Genomic DNA, 24,694 nt, shown 5'->3' on the forward strand with positions numbered 1-24,694 from the left:
TCTGGTAGCTCTTCGATGATGAAAAAATTGAATCTATCGTCCTTCTAATCACAGTGTTCCCCCCGTATTTGATTAAGCACATTTACCAAAAAGAAAAAAGGGAATCCATGAAAGTGAACACAATTTCTTGTCCTCCTATGCAAGCTGTGGGTTTTCTACCAAAATGACCAACTGAATCAGTGTCTTTTGATAAGTTTATCATAAGTAAGAGTATTTATGACATAAATAAGAGACAGAGCCTCTTCATGTTTTTTTAATAAATTTATTTTATTTTATCTATTTTTGGCTGCATTGGGTCTTCGTTGCTGCGTGCGGGTTTTCTCTAGTTGCGGCAAGCAGGGGCTAATCTTCGTTTTGGTGCGCGGGCTTCTCATTATGGTGGCTTCTCTTGTTGCGGAGTACAGGCTCTAGCCGCACGGGCTTCAGTAGTTGTGGCACGCGGGCTCGGTAGTTGTGGCTCGTGGGCTCTAGAGCGTAGCCTCAGTGGCTGTGGCGCACAGGCTTAGTTGCCCCCGTGGCATGTGGGATCTTCCTGAACCAGGGCTCGAACCCATGTCCCCTGCATTGGCAGACGGATTCCCAACCACTGTGCCACCAGGGAAGTCCTGAGTCTCTTCATCTTGATGTTGGTTACCTGGTGTCTGACCAGGCAGTTGGGTCCCTGATCTCTTACCAAGAATATAGATGACTTGATCAAGGGTCACTAGCAGATTCTCCCGGCAGGACAATTAATAAGATACAGAAACGTAAAACATGAGTTGTTAAAGTTAACAATTACCTCCCCACCCAGCATCGCTCCACAGGCACCGTCCCTGCTTCAGCGCCCAGTAAATCATCTACCTAAATGCATTTGCGCCCAATCATTTTTAAAGTCACAATCTTTGCAGTGTCAACTTGTCAAGGGTCAAAGGGAAGAGAGGCAAGATTCCCACATCAATCTGCTTGTAGAAACCGTCTCATTTCGTTTCAAATCACCTGCTGTGCTTGAAGCCGACGATGGACAAACCGTCTTCCTCCATAAAACCGTGACAGCCCAGGTCGAACTTGGGCCATCATTCATTGGGGCAAGTCAGGCCGCTTCTGTCATTAACTACTTTTAAACGGCTGTGCGGGGTTAAGTGATCTTGCAGGGGCAGCCACAGATATAAATACTGTTTGGACAGTTTAATGTCGAGACCATTCCTCTGAGATGAAAACTGTGTAACCCAATAGAACAGTTGTCGATACAAGGATTAAGGTGCCTGTATTGTTACTGGGAGCCGTGCCTTTACATGGGTTTTGTGTACATGACCCCATAGGAGACTCTGAATGCTGTCCATCCACCTGACACAGCTCCTAGACAGTGTTCTGAGAATATTAAAAACGACTTCAGGCATTCAGAGGGCCACCCTTCGGTAAGCGTTCTTAGAGGGTTTACATTTGTCCTTGAGAGGCTGATGGGAAAATGAGGGCACCCTGCTGCTGTGGGCGGCTCCAGAGCCTCACGGTCAATTGGAATCTCAAAGGTCTACAGCTGGCCATAAAATCAGTGTGGGCAGTACGGTAACTTGTGCACAGAAGAGTCACGATCGAAGAAATAAGGCTGAAATGATGATGCCATCGCCTTTAGAGAGCTCTTTCCTGGAGGCAAACACTGTAACATCTAAAGGTGACAATTAATATTTACCCAGTACTTAGCATATATGGGGCATGCACTGAGTGATTTGCATGCATGACCTCATTTAAATCTCACAACCCAATGAGAAATCTATTTTTAGTCCCACTTTACAGGTGAGAAAGCTGTGGACCAGAACTGGTAAAAATCTGCCCCCAGGTTGCACAGCTGGTAATGATGGAGAATAGAACAAATGTTGTGTCTGATTCAGGAACTAGTACAGTCAACTACGGCGCTAGACCACCTCTGCTATAATGATGCTCCCTGTGAGAAATTCCACTTGCTGGTCTTATAAAGTATTTATAATACACACTGGCTTAGGTCTCTTTAACATGCTTTAGCTGTGTGCAGAAACAGTCTGAATCATTAAAAGAAGAGAGTTGCTAAGTTACTCGGAGACCTCGAGTGAGTTAAATCCAACCAATATACAAATAACATGAAGACTTTCCGGGGGGCGGGGTGTGGGCATGGATAGTTCTGAGAAAATCCATTTCGAAATCCTCAGTGTCAGTATGTTTTCTTTCCTAAAATTGGTCTACCTGAGTAAACATCCTACACATTCTAATTTTCTACCCCATTCACAACTGCAATTCTCCAACCTTACTTCAAAGGCACCCTCTCCACCCCTGGAGTCTTACCCGGCCCCCAAGGTGAATATCTCCATCACCAAAGACTATCTACCAGGTCCCTGAAGATCTCTCCACAGTTTATCCTGTGAAGAAATGAATTTCAACCAAGAGGTTTCTGTGTTTAAAACTCATTTATCAGGACTTCCCTGGTGGCTCAGTGGTTAAGAATCCACCTGCCAATGCAGGGGACAGGGGTTCAAGCCCCGGTCCAGGAAGATCCCACATGCCGTGGAGCAACTAAGCCCGAGAGCCACAACTACTGAGCCCGCGTGCCACAACCACTGAAGCCCGCACGCCTAGAACCCATGCTCCGCAACAAGAGAAGCCACCGCAACGAGAAGCCCGCGCACCGCAACGAAGAGTAACCCCTGCTCGCCACAACTAGAGAAAGCCTGCGCGCAGCAACCAAGACCCAACGCAGCCAAAAGTAAATACATAAAACAAATAAACTTTACAAATAAATAAAACTCTATCTATCTGTCGAAGGTTGTAATATATACTTACGGTATTCGATCGATTTCTAATGCTACCTCAATATGGGAGGAAAGTGTTAACCTTTAGTGCCTCACAGTTGTAGGAATTGAAAACAAATTCAATTTACATGCAGAGTTTTGTAGCAGAGAATTACATGGTAACTAGTAAGGCTTTCAAACATAAAGATATCTCATCAGGATAAAATTCTGTGGGGAGTAAGAATGGAAATACAATTTACATTCGTGGCCAATGTGGGGTGAGCGGAAAGAACGTGGGCCAAGCCTGGGACCCCAGGGGACCTTGTCTGGGGCTCATCCCTGTCAACCTTAGCCGCCAGGTGACCCAGACCCACAGGATCTGAAGAGTAGCCGGACCACCCTAAAGGCAGGAGCAACGTCATATTGGAACATGGAGACTTTGAGTAAAGGGCAATTTAAAAGAAGCGGAAATAACAACGAGTGTGCGCTATTCTTCAACAATTTCAAAGGGACGTCTTTTGAAAAATAAACTGAGAAGGCCAGGTCCGGGAGAACGTGAAGAATTTCCCAGAAATGTTAAGACCAAAAGGTCACAGATGACACGGAATCTCTGTGACTCTGTTGTAGTGTATCATAGCTATCCATGTTTACAGCGAACTTGCAAAATCGTTTTACTATAATCATCTGGATACAAACTTGGGAGTCGAGTGGGTGGAGCCCCGGGGACCTTAGCTTCTCGTAGGCCTGATGAACAGGCTACACACTAGAAGCCAGGCCGGATGAGGCACCAAACCACCTATCAGGCTGCGGCAGGAAAACCACAACCCTTAAAAAAAACAAACAAAAAAAATCAATGGAAACCATCCTGTTATTTTATACTAGTTATACCATCACCTAGCTACATCTATTGTATAGTATCAGATATGTACAGTAATGATCCTCAAGTATCAACTAAATATCCAAGAGTAAGTACAACCTTCTTCTTGGATCTCTTTAATGACTTGTTTTTTAATGACTCAACTAAGTTAAAAAAAAAAGTTCCTAAGTGCAGAACTAGGAGATGCAGATAGGCAAAACCGAGGAGATGAAATTACCCATAAGCTCATCACTCAGAGATGACAAAAGTAGAATCTCGGGCATATTCTTTTGAAACTCTGTGTTAGAATTGGCACCTTGGGCTCTGCTCCAACCCCTGCTTTTTGCTGATAAACTCTCCAGATGCCCCCTTTTATTTTCATGGTCCTCTGCAATAATGCCCTTATGACGGGTCGTCTCTCGTGACCTTGGGGAGAGCATCGCTCCAGCTTTATAAGCGAGGCAGCAGAGGCCCGGGAAGCTCAGGGTCTCAAACCCACATCCTGTGCTCTGTCCTCTGAGCTACGAGCCTCCAAAAACGAAAGTAGCAACAGTCCTGGAAGCGGGCCGCATGTTCACTTCCAGGTGAGCTGCCAACGTGAAAACACTTTCATACATTTGATCCTAGTTAAGAAGGATCAAAGCAGAAACAGACACAGAGACATAGAGAACAGACTTGTGGTTGCCAAGGAGGAGGGAGGTTGGAGGAGGGAAAGACCGGGAGGTTGGGGTCAGCGGTTGCAAACTACTACCTATAGCGTGGATGGACAACAAGGTCCTACTGTAGAGCACAGGGAACTATATTGAATAACCTGTGATAAACCATAATGGCAAAGAATATGAAAAAGAATGTAGGTATGTGTATAAGTGAATCACTTTGCTGTACACCAGAAACTAACACAACATTGTAAATCAACTCTACTTCAATAGCAGAAGAGGATGAGCCAGCCAAGGGCGCATTTGGTACCTGAATCTTTAAAAGCAAAGAGAGTCAGGACGCTTCATCCTTGGATGTTCAGAACAATCTTTCTGGAAAGCGCTACCTGGATTCTAACAGGCTGGACCTCCGTTGCTGCATGTGTGAATACATCCATCCAGCCCCGGGGGTGGGGACTGGCAACACACAAACGAAGGCTTAACGACAAGAAGGTTAGTACTGATGAGAGGGGTGTGGTACCATGCAAGACAAATGCTGCAGCGCCCAGCCAGCAAAGGAACCGGCAGGGTCAGGAGACTAGCGTCCACACCCTCCGCCTATGCACCAGGCAGCGTCCTGGGCTCTGGGGACACAGCGCTCTGGGGACACAGCGACGGTACAGACCAGGCAGCCAGGTGCATTGAGTCAAGCCAGGCAACTGGGAGCATAAACCCTTCTGCCCCTCCCTCGGCCGACGAGGCAAACTCTGTCCTCTCTGAGCCACAGCTTCCTCGACAACAAAATGAAGGGAATGTCTAGTCCATTGTATGAAATCAGGCAATATGTCTAAACTACGTGGTACATAGTAGGAGAACATTTGTTGGCGGTGGATATGCTCACCTTGACTGAGAGCTGACCAGGTCCGAAGGGTTGTGCCGTCACGTCACACGCATTAGTGCATTTAACCTCGTAACTCGGAGGCATGGTAACTGGTCCAAGCACGTCAGGCACCGAGGGTAAGGTCAGTATTCAAATCCGGAGGACCTGGCTTCCAGAGCTGGTGCTCAGGGATGCTCGAAGTACATTCAATGAACAGCAAATCTCTAGGGATAACAACCCGCAAAGAGCTGGCATTACCCAAGAACCTTCAAACATGAATGTAATAACTACAATTAATGAGACCAACTTGGGAATTCCCTGGTGGTCCAGTAGTTACGACTCCAAGCTTTCACTGCCGAGGGCACGGGTTCAGTCCCTGGCTGGGGAGCTAAAATCCTACAAGGCACATGGCTCGGCCAAAAAGAAGAAAAGAAAAAAAGAGACCGATTCTATGGAACTTCTACAGAAGTAGTATTTTTTACATGGAATTAGTACAATGTGTTTTATAGAATAGATCAACAAAATAGTGATAATGCTGATTTTATTATTTTATTATTATGAGTTCAATGTCTGCCTGCCAGGGTTAGCACACGGTCACCACCTGCAGGGTGCACATCCCCTGGGGGTGAGGCCAGAGGGCTGCACTCTGCCCTTCTTGTCTAAGGACCGGGCAGGAGCTGAGCTTTCCCATGGGGGACTGGAAAACCAATGCTGCAAACTGAGAGGAGCCCCACCCTCTTGCCACCTGGATCCCTCAACCCTGGGTGGCCAAGTCTTCCCACCCTGGCAGCTGCACCTGGAGCAGATGCGCCCCTGCACCCCCATCCCACGGATGTAGCCTCTGCTCTCCTGGTCCCCAACCTCGGAGGGCCTTCCGTGCAGCGCGGCTGCTTCTCCATCCTCCTCTCCCACCTCCCTCAGTGGCCCCCCCGCCACCCCACCTGCAGCTCCCTCTCCAAGCCCCCACCCCTCCCTCCTGCATCTTCAGTACATGGTCTTGCCTCCTTGCCTATGAACACAGAGCCAGAACTCTCAGCTCTCGGGGCTCTACCTGCATCTCCCCACCTGCCCCCCAAGATCTCACCCTCTGCGGGCCAGGCACCACTGCACCGTGAGGACACGTGGAAGACACACTACGGGCTTGCCTCCGCCTGCCCCTCCTCTGTCCACGGTGAGGTCCTGTATCTGGCCTCAGAGCATCCCCTCCTGAATCCCCCGGGGCCTTTTTCCACGAAGCATCCCCTCAGCAGGCACTTCTGTTCCTAATGTCTCCTTTTCAACCGTCTCTCCAGCCTAAACACGGGCTGCAGAATTCTCCTTCTGTTTAGTTTCAAAGCATTCTCTTCATACACACACTACTATATATAAGATAGATAACCAACGAGGACCTGCTGTCTAGCACAGGGAACTCTACTCAGTATTCTGTGATAACCTATACGAGAAAAGAATCTGAAAAAGAATGAATATATGTACAGGTATAACTGAATCACTGTGCCGTACACCTGAAACTAACACAGCATCGTAAATCAACTACAGTCCAAAAGAAAATTGTTTTTAATTAAATAATAAGGCGTTCTCTTAGCCCTCACTCTCCTTCTAGCAACCTTCCACATTCTCCCAACTCTCTACATTATTGGAAAAGTGAGTCTCGCCTCCCTGCAGTCTGGCCTCTACCCGCAGTGCATGCTGGCAGAAGTCCACTCTGGAGAAGGTAACTCGGAGGACGCCCTGCAGCCTCATCCGACTTCATTACGACGGGGAGGCCTCTGTCTACGGTGTCAGGCCCTTTTCACCACTCTCTTTTCCCTGACACTATTTTCCTTGGCTTGGCCCCTTTCAGATTCCCTCCCGGACTCTCTTCCTCCTGACCCATAAGCAGCCATGTCCACCTGGGCACGCCTAGGTCTCCGGCTCTCACTCTGGACACACATTCCCCTTGACCTATGAACTGTCATCCCTCAGACACAGCCCCAGACTAGATTCTTCTGCCAGTCCTTTTTATAAGAGGAAAGGAAAACAATAGAGGGGACTTCCCTGGTGGTCCAGTGGTTAGGACTCGGTGCTTTTGCTGCCGGGGCTCCGGGTTCAATCCCTGGTCGGGGAACTAAGATCCTGCAGGGCCCAAGGCGCGGCCAAAAAAAAGAGAAAACAGTATAAATAGCCCAAAAGATGTTCCACAAAACGAGCACCCGTGACTCTGGTTCCCTCTGCATGTCTTTCTCTAAATGTCTCTGGAGCGTGAGTCTCATGTTTCCAGACACTCCCGCCTGGTTCCAAATGCAAGCCACGGCTTCTTCCCAGGTTCATCTCAAACTCTGGAGCAAAAGGTGTCATTGCTGGACTTGGACGTCACCCTCCAACCCAGCGCCTTCTCAAGAGTTTTCGAGTATAATATACTCAATTTCACCTCATACCTTAACTTAATCTGAAGAAGGTGGAAGGTCTAAAGTCAGCGAGACGGTGAAACTGAAATATACTCAGAATTACTCCGTGGAAAGTCCCATGCATGGTCCATAACACACAAAACACTATTCGGATACATACAATCCTATACAATAATGCATATGGAAACAGTGAGGCCCGATCTGTAAAAAAGAGCATGCAAAATACTTTACAGCTGACCGCTAGATGAGAGTCAGCTCACACTCCGAGTTCCTATTGTAGGAAAACTGCAGAGGTCAATTTGCACTTGTAAATTAAGTTATATTTGGCACTTCTCTGGCGATCCAGTGGTTAAGACTCTGGCCTTCCAGTGCAGGGGGTGCGGGTTCGATCCCTGGTCGGGGAGCTAAGATCCCACATGCCTTGTGGCCAAAATCAAAATCATAAAACAGAAGCAATATTGTAACAACTTCAATAAAGACTTTAAAAACTGTCCACATTGGGGCTTCCCTGGTGGCACAGTGGTTAAGAATCCGCCTGCCAATGCAGGGGACACGGGTTCAAGCCTGCCAATGCAGGGGACACGGGTTCGAGCCCTGGTCCGGGAAGATCCCACATGCTGCGGAGCAGCTAAGCCGATGTGTCACAACTGCTGAGCCTGTGCTCTACAGCCCGCAAGCCACAACTACTGAATCCGCGAGCCACAACTATTGAAGCCCGCGCACCTAGAGCCTGTGCTCCACCTCAAGAGAAGCCACCGCAATGAGAAGCCCACGCACCGCAACGAAGAGTAGCCCCCGCTCGCCACAACTAGAGAAAGCCCACGCACAGCAACGAAGACCAATGCAGCCAAAAAATAAACAAATAAATAAATAAATTTATTTTTAAAAAAGGTCCACATCAAAAAAATCTTTTTAAAAATTAATTTATATTCATATCTGATCCTTACTATGTAATCAATTGCTTCTTAGCTCTCTCTGACGGGTCCCAGAAAATCTCCCCAGAGAAGAAGGGCGAGCCTTCTTTCCTACTCAATCAGTGTCATTGAATTAAACGGGAACAATATATAAAAAGATTGAGGGCTTGTCCGGCGGTCCAGTGGTTAGGACTCTGTGCTCGCACTGCAGGGGTTGCGGGTTTGATCCCTGGTCGGGGAACTAAGATCCCGCATGCCGCATGAAACAAACAAAACAAACAAAACAAATAAACAAACAAAAATATGTAGAGAGTTAGAAAGAAAGAAGAGCACAAGTTTTGTCAGAAAACACCAAGTATCAGTGCTGCGCAGGTATGAAGCGTGAGGTAGGGATGAGGGGTGGGCGGGGGGAGGGCAGGTGAGCAGTGGTGGAAGATGGTCTGGACAGGTGGGCTGGGCCTACCTGTCACGTAGTCCCCTAGGTACTGGGCTGGGACAGAACATAAGGCCTTGTGTGCCAAGCTGAGGACTAGAGATTTCACTCTGGAACCTCTGGGAAGCTTGTGCAGGGGAACAAGAAGAGAGGTGACAAGGTAGGATGGGCACTTTCGGGTCCTGGACACCGGACAGAGCGTCAGTTGGCGTGGGAAGAGAACACGGGCGAGGAAACCCCTTAGGAGTTGGTGAGAGGCGACCTCCTCTTAGAGGGAAAATAAAGACTTGGCTGTTTGACCCTCAAGGCAGTTTTAAGGAAAATAGTCTTAGATTAAAACACATCTGGTGAATTGACGATTTGCTGCTTTGCAGAGATTAAAATCATGACGTGTGTATCCCTTCCTCTCTGTTTTAAAATGTCACCATATCTTAATCCATTCTCTTTTCTCCCATTTGTGTCTCTGAGTAACTCTCCACACTCCTCACCCCAGCCCTCTTGCTGGTCCCTCCCTCTCCCCTGGCTCCCCTTTGTCTGTAAATGCAAATGCTCTCAGCCACCCGGGGGCTGAGTTTTTTTTCTTCTGGAGCTTTCTGGAGCCCTCTGGAGCCACCTGAGCCCAGCACCCTACCCCTCACCCAACGTCACCAAAGAACGAGCGGTACTCAGAGCCTCACCACCCATGCAGCCTGGCCTTGACCCTCCAGGATCCGGCCTGCAGGGGCCCTGACTCTTGCAGGATGAAGCTCTCGTACACAAACTGCACATCCCAGTGCAGTGCCAGTGCAAACAAAGAACCAGGGGGGAAGGAGGCAGGTGATGACCTGAGCTGGTGCGTGACCTGTGCCTTGAAAGACATGCCACCTCCTTCTCGTAAGTGACAAAAATCTAATTCAAAATAATTGAAGCAAAAAAGGGACTTGACCATCTCCAGTGGTGGAGAAGACCAGGCTGAGGCCAAGGCTCAGCTGGCACCTCCAGGGCACATCTTCCCACCCTTCACCTCCTGTGCGAAGTTGTTCCTCAGGTACGTTTTTCCAAGTCCTGGAATGAATGGCCAGGCAGCCTTGGAGTCGATGGTCCCAGAGTCCCTCTCCAGGGGTCCACATCAACCCTGAAAAAGGCTGACTGCACAGCTTGGGTCACCCACCCTCTCCCCAGCTTCCAAAGAAGGACAGCCTGTGACCCTGAAAGAATACTCAGCCAGTATGAAAGGATTTTAACCAACGATGACATGGAGGCAATGGTGAGACAGAGGTGATGACTGACAGGGCATATTTTGTTGAGAACACATGATCCTGTGTGCAGGGAGGAAGGTATGAAAAGACACTGTAAATAAAAAAGAAGCTGGGGGGCTTCCCTGGTGGTGCAGTGGTTAGGAATCTGCCTGCCAATGCAGGGGACACGGGTTCGAGCCCTGGTCCCGGAAGAGACCACATGCCGCAGAGCAACTAAGCCTGTGTGCCACAACTACTGAGCCCGCGAGCCACAACTACTGAAACCTGCACTCCTAGAGCACGTGCGTCACAACAAGAGAAGCCACCGCAGTGAGAAGCCTATTCACCGCCATGAAGAGTAGCCCCCGCTCACCACAACTAGAGAAAGCCCGTGTGCAGCAACGAAGACCCAAGGCAGCCAAAAATATAAATAAATTTAAAAAAAAAAAAAAAAAAAAGGCTGTGATAAAACATGGAGTAGGGAATTCCTGCAAGTACAAGGAATCACCAGTCATGGTAGTGACCCTCCTGGACTGATTTGGGTAGGATGGGCATCACAGTCAGAGCCTCAGGTAAGCAGGCAAAATAACGCCCTCCCCAGTAGGAAAACGGGTAACTACTTCCTGTGGAAAGACAGTGGGTAAGACAGCAGACTCGTGGTCCTGAAGATTCCTGGGGAAGACTGGTTGGGGCGGGGCAGTATCAGCATAGTTTCTAGTGATAAATCCTCCAAGCCTGGCAGGACAGCCATGCTAGCTGTTAAAATATTATAATACTTGTACGTCAGTTGGTAAATAGTCAACACCCTAACACGCCCTCCCAGGGACACTCCTCTTCATCTGAACCCTAGGATCCTGAGACCAGCCCATGTTCCAGCAACTACTGCATGGAGTCTGAGCCCTGGGGGGCTTCCAGACCTTCTGCATCCTTCCCTGGCCCACATGCTCTGTGCCGACTGGCTGATGCCTGCGCCATATTGATTATTGAGTGCTTTGGGTGAGAGTAGACCCCTCGTGGGAAAGCGCCCTCGAACTATTTCCCCATATCCAGGGAGCTGGAGAGGCTGGACCAGGGAGGAGCTGGGGGGTGGGAACTGCCCCTACAGGAATGGGCCAGTCCCCTCCTGTGAGCTCACTATGTCCCAGGCAGGCACACGCCCCAATCTTCTGCTATGTCCACTTCCACACCAGGAAGTTGCCAGCCAGTGTGACGTAGGGAGATCATCCGTATTATCTGTAATCATGTTATTTCCCATCTACCCGCCCTGGGGAACCGTGACATTTAAGCAGAGTCAACATAAAATGGAAGATGAGTGCTAACTCGGACCTGCCCTGGGATTACTCTGTATCCACCCAAATCACGAAAGAGATTAGAGGGCTGCCATCTGACCCAGAAAGTATAAAACCAAAGTGGACAGTGACAGTATAATCGATTTATAACCATCCTCTTAAGAGATGCTGGATTTTGCAAAAGGCTGAATATTGTAGGAAAAAGCCAACTCTGGCAGGAAGTAAATAAATATAAGTGGTTTGTGTTTGCTTGTTCATTTAGCAAACTATTGTGTGCGCATTTTGGCCCCAGAGAGACCTCTTAGACTTTTAATAGTCAGTCTAGAAATATAACCATTCTTTAACACATCCCATAATTTATTTTGTAATATCAATCGTGTGGTAAATTTTTATTTTAAGAGGGGCATTTAAAAAGCAAGAGAAGGGCTTCCCTGGTGGCGCAATGGTTAAGACTCCACGCTGCCAATGCAGGGGTCCCAGGTTCGTTCCCTGGTCAGGGAACTAGATCCCACATGCATACTGCAACTAAGAGTTCACATGCCACAACTAAGGAGCCCACGTGCCGCAAGAAAGGAGCCAGTGAGCCGCAACTAAGAAGCCCGCTTGCCACAACCAAGACCCAGCACAACCAAATAAATAAATAAAATTAAAAAAAAAAATAAGCTATTAAAAGGCAAGAGAAAAGACAGTTTGGTGGTTTCTCAATAAGTTAAACATAGAACTACCACATGATCCAGCAATTCCACTTCTAGGCGTGTACCTGAAAGAATTAAAAACAGGCTTTCAAATAATAACTTGCACGTGGATGTTCATAGCAGCATTATTTACAACAGACAAAAGGTGGAAACAACCCAGATGTCCTCAACGGGTGAATGGATGAATGGAATGTGGTCCATCCATACAACTGAATATTATTCAGCCATAAAAAGGCATGAAGTACTGACACACACTACAACAGGGGTGAACCTAGGAAGCACATGCTGTGTGAAAGAAGCCAGATGAAAAGCTACATATTGCATGATTCCGCTTGTGGGAAATGCCCAGAAGAGGCGAATCCGAATCCATAGATGGAAGGCGGGCGCGGGGCAGGGAGAGATGGGGAAGGACTTAATGGGGTGGGTCTCCTGCTGGGGTGGAAATGCTCTGGAATTAGATCATGGTGATGGTCGCACGACGTGGTGAACGTGCTAGATGCCACTGAATTGGAACACTTTAAAACGGCTAAACTGGTGAATTGTGTCATATATACTGTACCACAATTTAAAAAAAAAAAAAGGGGAAGAGAAGACCACGGGGTTGTGAGGTCCTGGATACCTGGTCTGGTGCCCACAGCTCTGAGGGAGCCTTGGCATCAACTCCCCACCCCGTCCCCTGCCGCCCTCCCTCTCCCCCCCCGCCCCCGATTGGCCTTTTTTTTTTTTTCTTTTTTTAAGAACGCTCTGATTAGGTTTTGAATCTTCAGTATTTAACTTCTCTAATGACACTGCAACGACTTCTGCAAAGTATTTATTTTCCTGACACTTTATGTAAAGAAACTAAGGACAGACTACCTCTTCCTTAAAAGAATAAGGCATGGCTCGAGCTCTGTTTTTAAGTGCAAGCTTGTCCTGAGGTCCAAGCCAGAGAAGCTTCAAGTTAAAAAACCGTTTGACGGCCGCAGATTATAACCTTAAAGCTGCTGGGCTGACCAGCTCTCAGGACTGGGGCTTACAGAATAAGAAGGATGGCTTCTGTACCTGTAACCCGTCACCAAAATCAACACAGAGTTTCCCTCCTTCTAGTGCCAGGGCATCTGCACACGTGCGTGTAGAAAATACAAACATCATCGCATTGTTCGCTACCAGGAATAGAACCTGCTCATTTCTTGTCTGTGGAAAATAAGGAAAATTCTTCCACACACACACAGGCACACACATAAAAAGAAAAAAAAAGATACAATTTTAGATTTCCTATGGATTTCTGAGTCAAAAACAACAGCTAAGGCTGCTATTTTAAAACCAAATTAGAGAATTTTTTTACCACAGGAAACCGTCCTAACAATGACACCTTATTTCCTGAAAACGACAAGAAAATTCCACATATTCCCATGTTGAGTGTGCCACAGCGCGGGTGCTGCAATTCCCACGTCGGAGTTGCACAAATGTGTATTTTGAATCTATCATTTGAATCAAAGCATGCTTTATGTTCTGGGGTCCTGATACTTTCAGCACTATGTAGAGGATTGGACAAGCTAAAATGCAGAAAACATCGACACTTGAGAAAGGTTTATATGATCCAGTTTACTTTGATTTTTACCGAGACATCACCGTAACCGTACCCGAAAAATTCTCGGGAAACTCCAAGCTAATTCTGTATTATTAATATCGTGTCTGATTATTAATTTCTACAAAACTTTCCTAACAAAGTGTTTACAGAGCCAGGAAACATGATGTTACCCTCATCCCCTCCCAGCCTAGAAATAGCAGCAAACTGACCCGAGACGTGGACTTTTCTGTAAGTCACTCAAGTGTTTGGGACTTCTTTTTGTTGTTCTTTTCTGAATACTATAGTTTTATTTAATCCTAAAAAATAAATTATTAATAAAAGTTAAAAGAATAAAAATAAATAGATAAAAATAAAAACTCAAAGAAACAAATTATTAAAGAAGAACGTGTATATGTGTAGAACTGAGTCACTTTGCTGTACAGCAGAAATTAACATTGTCAATCTATTATACTTCAATAAAAAATAAATAAATAAAATTATCTTCTTTTACTAATTCTTAAAAATTAAAGGATATTTAATTTTTCTTCTAAAACCTTCTAGGGCTGGCCTACATTCGTTTGTTTGTTTGTTTTAAATGAAGTGTGGTTGATGGACAATGTTTCAGGTGTACCGCGAAGTGATTCCGTTTTATATATAGTCTTTCTCAGATTCTTTTGCATGATGTTATTGCAAGATATTGACTATAGTTCCCTGTGCTCTACAGTAGGTCCTTGTTTATCTATTTTACATTTAGTGGTGTGGATCTGTTGATCCCAAATTCCCAATCTAGCCCTCCTCCCTGTTTGGGGCTTAAACTAAAATGGAAAGAACGAGGCCCGAGGCAGCATTACCCAGGAGCACCTGTCCTGTCCCCTGAGGTGGGCAGGGACGTGGCTGAGTCTGGTCATCGCTGTGTACAGCATCCCCTGTCCCTGCCTGAGGGCCATGGGCGTCTCTGTCAAGAATCCTGCCTGGCTTTGCCGGCCTCCACATTCCCCATCCTTATCTGACCACTCCCCCTTTTCTGGAAATGTGATTAACATTCCACAGACACCTCGGGCCTTGCTGGGCTGGTCGGTTCTGCTAAAGGTATGGTCCCTGATATTCTGGACAATCAGGGTTCGAGTCGAGAAACATCCTGGGTTGTCGCCATGTCTTAACTTTACGAAGTGATGACAGCCCCACCCCGGCAGAAAGCACGTCTGTCAGCCCTTCCATCCTTCATCCAGTTTCCGGCCTGCTAGGACTTTCGAGTCCCTCTGGTAGATGATGGTCAGCCTGAGCGACCAGTTTTCTCCTTGGCAGGTACCTGAGGGCGTGACCAAACATGCCATTACAGAAAAAGGGGCCACAGTTCCTACCCACACAGCTTTCAGGTCACAGGATATGCCCACATGCTCGGCCTGTCCCCACGAGATCAAACCGCGTGTGTTCAAATTCCAGGCTCCCTGCTTCACAGTCACGTTCCCTTGGGCCAATTCCTTCACCTCTCTGGGCCTCAGTTTTGTCACCTGGAAAACAGGAGCACAATAAAAGTACCTACCGTTTAAAGAAAAGATTTTAAAGAAAAGATTAAAAACGGCGGTGCCTGTAAAAGCAGAGGATGTTTGTCCTGGGCACCTAGCTGACTGCTATAATTTCTTGTTCCTCCAAGCTCCTCCTTAGCTAATGTAGTTTTAACAGCTGGGACAGGGGACAGGAAGTGGAAACCGTGGCGGAGGAGGAAAAAGGGGCCTCTGTGGCTCCTTCAGATGTATTTACAACCCCAGGTGGAGACAGAGAGGCACAGGCAGAGAGCAGGGCTTCCGAGCCTCGTCCAGTGACAGGTAAGCCCAAACCGAGAAGGGTTAGAAAATCCTCATCTCAGGAGCAGAGCCTGCCCACCCGCTTCAGGGCCGATCCTGCCCAAGGTGTAGGGTCAACCCCATGGATGCACGAGCCTTCTTCCTATCGACAGCGACCACCCCCCTTGACAGAGAGGAGTGGGGCTGAGGGGACCGTTCAGCCACTGGGGCCCCTTGTCCCCAATGCTCTGGACACTCCTCCACCAGCTTAGGGGGGCAGTCAGGGCTGAGCCTCTCGACCTATTTGGTGGAAGAAGTAGATGCTCAATAAATATTTGTTGAATAAATAAATGTTTGAGTGAAGTGGAGTCAAATGCGCACATGAATAGCTGAGGGTAGGGAAGCCGAGAGGCTTATCAAGGTCCAAGCAACTTCTGTCCATCCTGGAGGACAGGGGTGGGCAAACTTTTCCTGTAAAGAGCCAGAGAGTGAATATTCTAGACTTGGCTGTCCAAACGGGCTCCCTGCAACGAGTCGAGTCTGCAATGTTGCAGGAAAGCAGCCAGAGACAACGTGTACGTGTGCGTGTGGCTGTCCTCCCATATAAGCCTTGTCTGGACGCAGAAATGGGAAGTGTGCGTCATTCGCACATGTCACGAATTCTTCTTTTAATTTTTTCCAACCGTTTAAAAATGTAAACACCACTTTCAGTTCACAGCCTCCATAAAAACAGGTGATGGTGGATCCGACCCTTGAGCTGTAGTCGCCAGCCCCTGCTTTAGGAAACACAAGAGCCGAGTAGGTGAGGAACTACAGAGGTGACAAAATTCTTCTCCCTTGCTGGCCACACTACCTCTTCCCCTGTGTCTTCTCCTCTGTCTCAAATCTCCCTCTGCCAAGGACACTGGTCATTGGATTTCAGGCCCACCTGAATGATCTCCTCATCTCAAGGCCCTTAACTTAATTATATCAGCAAAGACCCTTTTTTCAAACAAGGTAAAAGTCCCAGGTTCAGATAATTCCTGAATTATCTTTACTTGGTTATACAGTCACGGGTCACCAACAAATAAATGTAGATCTATTGGAAAACCACCACTGGAACAATTGACTCGGGCAAGGATCGGCTTAGATGCTAAAGCCACGGGGTGAAAGGTCCCTGGAAGAAAGGATAATCACACAAACTCTACGGATCATCCAACAGATTACTTATTAGTTACGAAGGAGGCCGCTCCCTGGCCAGCGAAGAAGCCTGGTGGGCACCTCTGGGCCAGGTGACCACCTCTGGGCCAGGTGACCAGGTCTTGCACTGACATCACCTGACGTGTTGCTCAGAGAAGACCCACATCACCCGTGTAGGATGTCAACTGTCCCCCTGACTCTACCCACGAGGACCTGGCCGCAGCCAGATCAAGGCATATTCTGCAGAATAACTGATCTGGATTTTTCAAAACTGACAATATCCGAGGTCCAAAATAAAGGCAGGGGAGGGGTGTTCTTGATTAAAGGAGACTAAACGCACGGCAACCAGATGCAATGCCTAAACTTCAGTTACATCCTGGATTTTTTTTTTTTTTTTTTTGCGGTACGCGGGCCTCTCACTGCTGTGGCCTCTCCCGTTGCGGAGCACAGGCTCCGGACGCGCAGGCTCAGCGGCCATGGCTCACGGGCCCAGCCGCTCCGCGGCATGTGGGATCTTCCCGGACCGGGACATGAACCCGTGTCCCCTGCATCGGCAGGCGGACTCTCAACCACTGCGCCACCAGGGAAGCCCTGGATTTTTTTTTTTAAGCCATGAAGAGCATTAACAGGAAAACTGGGGGAAATGAATATAGACTGTATTCTCCATCATAGTATTGTATCAATGTTAGATTCTTTAGTGGGATGATTATATTATGGTTATGTGGAAAATTATGCTTATTTTTAGGAGTTACTAAAATGTAAGTGTCATGATGTCTGCGGCTTACTTTCGAATGGTTTAGAAAAGACAGATTCAGAGACAGCACAGGGAACTCTACTCAGTGCCCTGTAATGGCCTCTATGGGAAAAGGATCTAAAAAAGAGTGGACATATGTATATGTATAACTGATTCACTTTGCTGTACAGCAGAAACTAACACAACATTGTAAATCAACTCTACTCCAATAAAAATTAATTACAAAACAAAGAAAAGAAAGGTAACGTGCCAAAATGTTAACAATTGCTCGGTCTAGATAAAAAGAATACTGACGTTCATTGTATTATTTGTTCAACTTTTCTCTAGATTTGAAATTTTTCACAACAAGTGGGGTACAACTTAAGCTAATACAATGTTATATGTTAATTATAGCTCGATAAAACTGGGGGCGGGGGGGAGGGATAATGAAGGGTATCAGAAAAATGACCCCAGGGCCATTCTTAAATATCAGAAACAAACTAAAAAGAGAATTTTTGAAAAAAACATCTGAATGATGGAACACTTGTTTGCCAGAGCTTCATGTAATAAAAAGAGGAAACGGGTTGAAAGGGTCTGCATATATAGCAGTGGGCTGACCACAAACTACGGTGGAGACGGAAGAGCCTCTAGCCAAGGACGGCCATTTCTAGTCCTTGCCTTGCTACGTGAGACCCGGAACCTTAGTGTTCCAGGCCTTGGTTTCTTCACGTTCGTAATGATGGAGTCACGCTAGGTGTGCTCTAAGTTCTGTTCTGTGCACAAAATTACATGGTGTAGGTAAACAAAAGGGAGACTGCTTCAGGCCTGGCCTGTACACTATGTAATGCACGCAAAGCTAGAAGACATGAAACCATGGCTGTGTTCTGTTGCAAAATACGAGAAAAAAGTAACAAGTTGGGGGAGGCATGATGTCACAGCACACGAATACCATTTCCTTATCAGGGAGCTTCACCATGACTTGAAAACAGATGCTGCTTTACTCGATCCCCTTTCCACTTTACCCACGCTGCCCTCTCCCAGCTGCCAAAGCCACCCTGATACCCCCCACCCCCAGTACCCTTCCCACCCTCGGCAACAGAAACACAGAGAACGTTCACACCGGATGTGCCCAACCGGGCCTGCCAGTCACTTTTCTCAAAAACATTGCAGTTCTGCAAATCATTTTGTTCATATAAACCACTGGTTCTCAACCTTAGCTGAGCCTCAGAATCACCCTGGGAGCTTCTGGAAATGCAGACACCCCAGAGCCAACGGTGAAGATTCCAACTTACCTGGTCTGGGGCTGGGCTAATGTGTCTGCATGTAAATGTTTAAAGATGTAAGGATAAATCTGAAGAGCTGTCATGACGTGAGCCCCAGAACAAACATCCCCACCTGAGTTTCTGTCTGTTTATCCACTTTTTTTCTGGCTAAGAATTACCATTTTACAGTTAAGAAATTCTAAAATTGAGGGACATTTCCGTGGTTGCCTTACCACACTTGATCACCTGTACTCTATACAAACCTGGACATAAATCTTGTTGTAAGAGGTAGTAGAATTAAATCAGACATATACATTTAATAGAAGGAATACCAGTCATTTACAAAAATCCATCATACAAAATATTCAATTGCCAACTAATTCAGGAAAAAAAAATACTGAACTATCTGAGAAAAAAATGAATTTCCATGTTTTCCTCTTTCCATTATTACAAGATAAGTTGAGTCAGAGAGCTGCGGGTTGCAGGCAGACGAGCTCTGGGGTCTGAGGGTACCAGGTACCTGTCTATGGTTTGGCAACTGCTTAGGCCCTGGGTACCTTCAGTGGAAAAGTAGGGATAACAGAACCTATCTTTGGCGATAATCAGAATGACATATACTGACAAGTGTTGGCGAGGATGTGAACAAATCAGAAATCTTAGACAGCTGATGGGAATGTAAAACGGTGTGGCCACTTCGGAAAATAGTCTGGGAGTTCCTCAAAAGAAGAGAGTTAATGTACGACCCAGCAATTCCTTTCCTGGGGATCCATCCAAGAGACGTGAAAACACACAATCACACAGAAACCTGGACACAGATGTTCACAGAAGCATTATTTATAACAGCCCTAAAGTGGAAACAACCCAGATGTCCATCCACTGATGAATGGATAAATAAAACGTGCTATACACGTGCAACTGGATATTATTTGGCCATAAAAAGTATGGGGTACTGATACTTGCTGTGACATGGATGAACCTTCAGATTGTGTTACGTGAAAGATGTCAGTCACAAAAGACCACATCCCGTATGATCCCATTTATATGAAATGTTCAGAATGGGCACGAGTGGTTGCCTCGGGTTGGGTGAGTTGTGAAGGAACGGAGACAGGCTGCTGATGGGTGGGTCCGGAGTTCCTTGGTGGGGTAATAAATGTCTTCTCAAAATGATTGTGGTGATGGTCGCACAGTCCTGTGAATATACTACAAACCGCTGAGTTGTACACCTTCAAAGGGTGAATTACAATCGTTGTGAATTATGTCTCAATAAAATTTATTTTTAAAATTAACTTATCTTGCATCATGCTTGTAAACTTTAGATAATTTATATAAAGTGCCTGGCACAGTACCTGCTAAGTAACTGAAATTCAGTAAATGGTGTTAGTATTAGTGGTTATTAATTATGAAATGCAGGTCCACCAGGAAGTGGCACGGAATAAACCTGGATGAGCCAATGTTTGCCAAGCTCACTTGATTGTCTTAAACAAGGTTTTGGGGGGGTTTTTTTGGACACAACTCGCAGCATGTGGGATCTTAGTTCCCCGACCAGGGATTGAACCCACGTCCCCTGCATTGGAAGGGCAGTCTTAACCACTGGACCGCCAGGGAAGTCCCCTTAAGCAAGGTACTCTTTATAGTGATTCCTAAATTGTGTTATACTTTTTCTCATGTGTTCTTGTACTAGACAATCAACTCCTAAAGAACAACATCCCTGCACCAGGAATAGGATATTACTCAAATAATATAAAGCATGTACAATAGATACCCTTGAGCTGTTTTAAAAAACATGGAAGGGCTTCCCTGGTGGCGCACTGGTTAAGAATCTGCCTGCCACTGCAGGGGACACGGGTTCGATCCCTGGTCTGGAAGATCCCACACGCTGCGGAGCAACGAAGCCCGTGCGCCACAACTACTGAGCCTGCGCTCTAGAGCCTGCATGCCACAACTACTGAGCCCACACACCATAACTACTGAAGCCCACGTGCCTAGAGCCCATGCTCCGCAACAAGAGAAGCCACCGCGGTGAGAAGCCCACTCACTGCAACCAAGACTAGCCCCCGCTCACCGCAACTAGAGAAAGCCCGTGCGCAGCAACGAAGACCCAACGCAGCCAAAAATAAATAAATAAAATAAATAAATTTATTTTAAAAAGACATGGAAGATTAGTTAATAACTTGAAAATATGATCAGGATATATTAAATGAAAAAAGCAGTTCATACAAGAGTATGATCATTTGTGGTGTGTTTTCCAGAAAAAAATGAAAGGATTTTCATGAAAATGTTAACAGCAGTCACCTCTGGGCGGGGAAGATTGTCGGTATTTTCTTTGCTTCTAGTTGATCTTCTGTGTTGTCTACATTTTCTAGAGCAGGCATTGCTTTTGTAATTATGATGTCTAACCATAGACCACACCCGTCTAGCCTAAGAAGTAAAAGAGGCAGCAACTCCTGCCATCCCAAGTTAACTAAAACACATTATTGCACCCACATGAACACTAACATTTTATAAAGCAGGGGTACCTCTCAGATCACGTGTGCTTTTTCAAAATACAAATGTCTGGGCCCCACCTAAGACCTAAGGAGTGAGAATCTTCAGGGAAACACCTGGGCATATGTCCTGGATAAAAGTACCAGTGTTGCTTGCTTGCCGTGTCATTCCTGAATGAAGAACCAATGTTAAGGATTTCCCTGGTGGCGCAGTGGTTAAGAATCCGCCTGCCAGTGCAGGGGACACAGGTTCAAGCCCTGCTCTGGGAAGATCCCACATGCCGCGGAGCAACTAAGCCCGTGTGCCACAACTACTGAGCCTGCACTCTAGAGCCTGCGAGCCACAACTACTGAGCCTGTGTGTGTGTGCCACAACTACTGAAGCCCGTGTGCCTAGAGCCTGTGGTCTGCAACTAGAGAAGCCACTGCAATGAGAAGCCCATGCACCGCAACGAAGAGTAGCCCCCTCTCACCGCAACTAGAGAAAGCCCGCGTGCAGCAACGAATACCCAAAGCAGCCAAAAATAAATAAATAAACTTTTTTAAAAAAAAAAAAGAACCCATGTTAACAATCTAGGCTCCAAAGGAAGGAGGGAAGGAAGGGAGGCATGCAAAAATGATAAACACCGTCCACCTGACTCCTTATTTCAGCCACTGCTTTGTCATCCAAATCCAGCTGCTTATCTGTAAAATCAAGTTAGGCAGCTTGAATTGTAACCCCACCAATGAAAAGCAAACAACTTCAGAAAAATGAAGTAATTCTAGTCGGTAGATGTTTTCCTTAGAAGTGACAATGAAGCATGAAGATATGGAGAGGCTTCGTGCATGAGGTATTCTTAAAATGCAAACCAAACCTCTGTAGCTTTTTATGCACCCCAGGCTTTGGTCATCTGTTTTAATTAATTCAGTTCGACATTGAATTCAGTATTCTTCAAGAACTCCCTTTTCCAAAAATGCACTTGAGGTACTGATGTTGACATTTTATTAACAGCTCTGCAATAGCTGAGCTCTACATAACACTAATATCAAAGATCCAAAAATAAGATGACCTGGAAAGAGAAGGTCAGTTTTTTTCTACGCGTGCTTTGACCCTATTTGCAAAATAAATATAATACGTATACATGTGTATAAGTGGCCAATAATTTATCCAAAAATCCAGATTTCTGGTAAGTGCCTACTATCTATCAGATACTGCGGAATTCCATTACCAGTGAGGTAGTTTGTAAAAATGACCACAAATTCTTTTCCCTACATCCATATTCTTGCAATCATAGCAAGGTCCTTCCCATCAAAAGGCAGAGTCTCTTTCCCCATCCCTTAGCATCACTGTTGGTCCTGTGACTTTTGAAGCAAATGTGATGCAAGCAGTGGCTTTAATCCCCTCCACTCCTGGGGGCGGGTGGTTACTGCACCTGGGGCCCTAACACCACCATGTGAATGAGCCCAAGCTAGCCTGCTGGAGGAGAGACACATGCCTATTGCCAGGCACATCAGCAGGGCCCTCCTGGGTTATCTGGCCACCATCTAACCCACTGCTGGCTCTAGATCAGCCGCCCGCCCAGAAGAAATCAGCTGGGTTGCCCAGACCAGAACAGTCTGACCTCAGAATCACAAGCTAGAGACTTGATTGTTTGAAGCCACTAAACTGGGGAAAAGGGGGTGAGATTGTGTTCCTAGCTAAAGCTATCTGATTACAATGGGGCAACAGTTTAACAATTCAGAACACTATATTGAAACGAATTCTAACTCACGGACTTAACGCGGTACATTCTTATAACGTCGGAGATACAAAGCCTCAAGCCCACTTGCTCCGCGTGGCAGACAGAGCAGCGATCCTACTAAATACACGGAAGCTCGGGGACAACACCGCGTTTCCCAACCACCTGTCAAGTCCACAGGAACACGAAGACTATTGAGCGGGTCAGGCTCCGCCCTCAAAATCCTTACTCGGGGGGGAAATGGGAAAGCAAATAGGAATCAGATGAGAATACAATCTGGTCATCACTGGAGGCGGTGGGGAGAGAGGGGAAGAGAAGAGACTAAGACCTCCCGGTCCTGACACCCCGGAGTTAGCTGAGAAACTGGGGTGAGAGTTTACAGGACAGAGAAGCAGAGAGACCTAGCTGGGATCCCACACTGACAGACCAGGCGGGGGATGCCTTCAGATAGGGGTATCTCCTCGAGGCTGCAGGATGGGGACCAACACCAAACGTAGGCACAAAGCCGGGTGGGGTGAATCAGGAGAGTAAAGACATCATCAAGGGTGACCTATGGGCTCAGTGATGTCATGGGGGCAGGCTGGTGGTCAGAGTTGTTAGGTGAGTGTGGACAGACTCAGTTTGGTGTCCATGGAAACCCCAAGTGGAATCTGTGCTGGTGACGCGATGGCTGCCCTGGAGCTGGGTAGAGAGAGGGAAGCTACAGATGCAGACCTGGGGAGACGGACCCAGAGACGTCCCCTTGGGAAAGCAGCTTTCGGCTTTGAGTCCACAACTGTGAAAGGAAGATACGAATCCTTATGCAACAGGGGTGTGTTGAAAGTTATGTGTAATATTGTTAAACCCAATGCTTGGTGCACGACAGGCACTCAACTCAGGCTGCCTGGTCATCAAGGAAAATCAGGAAGAGAATGGATCAGTGTAAAGGCCCAGGAGCGGCGGGCGTCTGCGGGGCTCCAGTATTTAAGAAATGGGCTAAGGAGCAGACACAGGACACCAAGAGGAAAAAAGTAAATAAGCAAAATAAACAGAACAAAATCCAATAGCAGGTAGCCAACGCTCCAAAAAGCTACTGACTCAGGCTTCTACAGAAGTTTATATACACTGACCCAATAATTCCCCCTCTAAGCATCTATCCTAAGAAATAGTAAATGTTTTAAAAATTAAGAGAGGGCTTCCCTGGTGGCGCAGTGGTTGAGAGTCCGCCTGCCGATGCAGGGGACACGGCTTCGTGCCCTGGTCCGGGAAGATCCCACATGCCGCGGAGCGGCTGGGCCCGTGAGCCATGGACACTGAGCCTGCGCGTCCGGAGCCTGTGCTCCACAACGGGAGAGGCCACAGCGGTGAGAGGCCCGCGTACCGCAAAAAAAAAAAAAGAAAGAAAAATCCTTGGATATAATGTTGAGCCTTAAATAAACGTGAAGAACACCAACAGACGAGTTATCTAAATTGTGGTAAATTCACAGGATTTATTTTCTGTCTGGGGTGGCGGCTCGGAGCTGGGAGAGGGCTAAGAATGTTCGCAGACTAGAACAGACTACGTCAGCTATTAACAGAGATCAGATTATAGTATACGAGAATTTCTGATTTTTGTCAACATCCTTAATTTGTGACAATAAATATGTATCATACACCTATATACACCCCAAACCTCCACCTGAAAAATAAATAAATAAATAAAAGACATGGTAAAGCAATTATACTCCAATGAAGACGTTAAATAAATAAATAAATAAATAAAAGGAATTACAGAATATTTTACGGGGAGTCGGGGGAGGGGGGAGAAGTACTCACCTTGCTTTCAAGTTCACCCACAGTATGACCTCTCCCTCCTTTTCTATTGTTGTTTCTGACAATTCCATAGTCTTCCTCCAGTCAAACTGGGCATGTCGGCACCCCAACTGGGTATTAGTTGGGGGTGGGGGTGGGTGTTAGTCCTATTTAATAG

At 46.7% G+C, this 24,694-nt stretch overlaps 1 long non-coding RNA gene across 3 annotated transcripts in view; it reads right to left on the bottom strand.

The window, feature by feature from the left end:
• Positions 1-490: 490 nt before the first annotated feature.
• The window catches only part of LOC112402640 (uncharacterized), a 34,875-nt gene continuing 10,671 nt past the window's right edge, over positions 491-24,694 (bottom strand). For 2 of the 3 annotated variants that reach the window (XR_003003745.1, XR_003003744.1), the window contains exons 4-6: positions 14,949-15,098; positions 5,128-5,330; positions 491-1,642 (exon numbers count right to left, since the gene is read on the bottom strand). This is a non-coding gene — a long non-coding RNA (uncharacterized LOC112402640). The remainder of the gene's footprint in view (positions 1,643-5,127; positions 5,331-14,948; positions 15,099-24,694) is intronic. The other variant, XR_003003746.1, reaches the window with a different exon arrangement.

This window comes from Neophocaena asiaeorientalis, unplaced genomic scaffold (assembly GCF_003031525.2).
Source record: "Neophocaena asiaeorientalis asiaeorientalis breed wild unplaced genomic scaffold, Neophocaena_asiaeorientalis_V1.1 scaffold44, whole genome shotgun sequence".
Taxonomy (NCBI): Eukaryota; Metazoa; Chordata; class Mammalia; order Artiodactyla; family Phocoenidae; genus Neophocaena; species Neophocaena asiaeorientalis.